The sequence below is a fragment of the Stegostoma tigrinum genome, chromosome 42, assembly GCF_030684315.1.
Source record: "Stegostoma tigrinum isolate sSteTig4 chromosome 42, sSteTig4.hap1, whole genome shotgun sequence".
In the NCBI taxonomy this organism is placed as follows: Eukaryota; Metazoa; Chordata; class Chondrichthyes; order Orectolobiformes; family Stegostomatidae; genus Stegostoma; species Stegostoma tigrinum.
This window is the reverse complement of record NC_081395.1, coordinates 10,876,342-10,878,841: the sequence shown is the minus strand read 5'-3', so window position 1 is coordinate 10,878,841 and position 2,500 is coordinate 10,876,342.

Below are 2,500 nucleotides of genomic sequence, written 5' to 3'. Positions count from 1 at the left end.
CACACAGTCTCTCAGACACACACACACACACACACACAGTCTCTCAGACACACACACACACACTCTCAGACACACACACACACACACACACAGTCTCACACACACACAGTCTCTCAGACACACACACACACACACACACACACACCAATATCTCTGGCAGTCCCACGATGACACTATGACCCTGAGCATCTCCAAACCCAATGCAACACCACCACCTGCTGGCGGTCTTGGGAAACCTCAGGAGCTGAGCTGGTGTAGCAGAGTTCGACTGAGAGTCATTGAGTCACCCAGCATTGAAACAGGCCCTTCGACCCACCATATCAATGCTAACCTATAAATAACAAACTACGCTAATCCTACTAACCTGCCCTTGGTCGATAGTCTGCTATCACCCAGATGGTCCTCAAATGTAGTGAGAGCCCCTGCGCTCACCATCTCCTCTCCAGCAGCACCTTCCATATTTCCACCATATTTCTGAGTGAAAGCATTTTATTTTCTCACTCTCTAAATTCCTGTAAACCACTTGCTCCTCACCCTCCGGTCTTCAACCTGTCTACAGTACTGATGAGATTCTCTTGATCTCCTCTGTCTATGACTTTCATGAGTTTGCTTCCCTCAATATTTGTTTGAGATGCTTTTAACTTTTGTTAACAATGAAAACACAATGAAAATACCAACTGCTCTATCTCATAAGTTCTGGTATCAAATTCCCACAGTTTTCTCTTATCTTTGGAGCTCATTGATCTGGGTGCCGGACTACCTGTTTTATCTTGCTCTCTCAAAGAGCTGTTTGGTTTAATCTTACATAAATATCAAAATCTGTCAGAACATCTTCAAACATATCTGTGCCCTCGTGTATACTTTGACAATTCTCGATGTTAGCTGCTAAATACAATATGTATTTGCTCAGAAGGGCTCTGAAGAAGCATTACATTGGACTGGAAGCATTAAATGTACCACCCCCTCTAAACCTACTGACTTCCTTCAAAACTTTCTGGTTTTTACTCCAGTGCGTTGACTTGTTCAAATTTCGGTTTGGTATCTAACTTTGAATCAGTTCTGTGTGTGTCTTTAAGAGGTTATTTTTACACTGTTTTTATCTTAAGTTGCAGGGAGATTTTAGGACAGAGGTGCTGAGCTCTCCACCTGGAAAGGAAAGTAAAGTAAGCAGCTTGTGAGGCCTTTCTTTGGTTTTTTTAAAAGTTTGAACAATAGACGCAGCCTGGCTGGGTGTGGCCAGCTCCCACAGAACCAGGGTTTCCGGTTTCCCTTTGAGTTTTTATGTTTAGCTTTTGGCAGTTGCTGTTGTGAGAAGTGGAAACTGTGTTGTCCTCTCTCCCAGTTACAGCCAAAAGCCAGGTGTTCTCTCTCCTTCAGGCAGAATCTGTTTTCTAGATATACCTTTCTTTTTGCATAAATTGGCTGTTACTATTTGGAATAGTATTTACTATACAGTAGCTACTACTAACTGTATCTATTCTTCTGTTAAGTTTTCCAATAAAGTTACATTATTCTAAGTTCTTCTTTCTTATGTTTGCAATTTAAGTCTAGTGTTTAAATGAATTATGTTTGACTTAAATTCGAATAGATTGACCAGTTGAATTTCATCTGGAAGACAGCACATTACGTTTGTCTTAAAAATGAGTAAAAGTGAAGGTCTAGGCTACTTTCTTAAAATATTTTGAGAGGCCAATGCGTCTGCCTCCTCTGGCAGCGTGTTCCAGGCACTCACCACCCTTTGCAAGAAAAACTTACCTCAAGCATCTCTTTTAAACGTTCCCCTCTCGCACCTCGAACTTGCGTCCCCTGGTAATTGACCCCCTCCCTGCTAAAATGCCACATACTTTCCCACTCCACCCACACCATTAACAATCTTATGAACTTCTATCTGGTCACCCCTCCCCAAACCTCTTGTGTCCCAGTGAAAACAAACCCAGTCTATCCAAACCTTCTTCCTAGCTAAAATCCCCCCTATCAGGCAACATCCTGGTAGACCTTTCCCATACCCTCTCCAAAGCGTCCACATCTTTCTGCTAGTGAGGTGACCAGAACTGTGCGTAATATTCCCAGTGTGGACTAACTCACTAAAGTTCTATAAAGCTGCAGTATAACTTGCCTATCCTTATACTCAGTGCCTCTTCCAATGAAGGCAAGCATGCCATCGGCCTTTCTTACTGCCTTATCTACCTGTGGAACTGTACACCCAGATCCCTCTGCACATCAACGCTCCTAAGGGTTCTGCCATTCAACGTGTAATTTCCACCTGCACTTGACCTTCCAGAATGCATCACCTCACATTGTCTGGATTAAACTCCATCTGCCATCTCTCTGCCCACGTCTCTAACCGATCGATATCCTGCTGTATCCTCTGACAATCCTCCTCACTATCTGCAACTCCACCCATCATTGTATCATCCGCAAACCTATTAATTAGACCGGCTGTATTTTCTTCCAAATCAGGTATGTAGACCACAAATAGAGGTCCCGGCACTGATCCCTG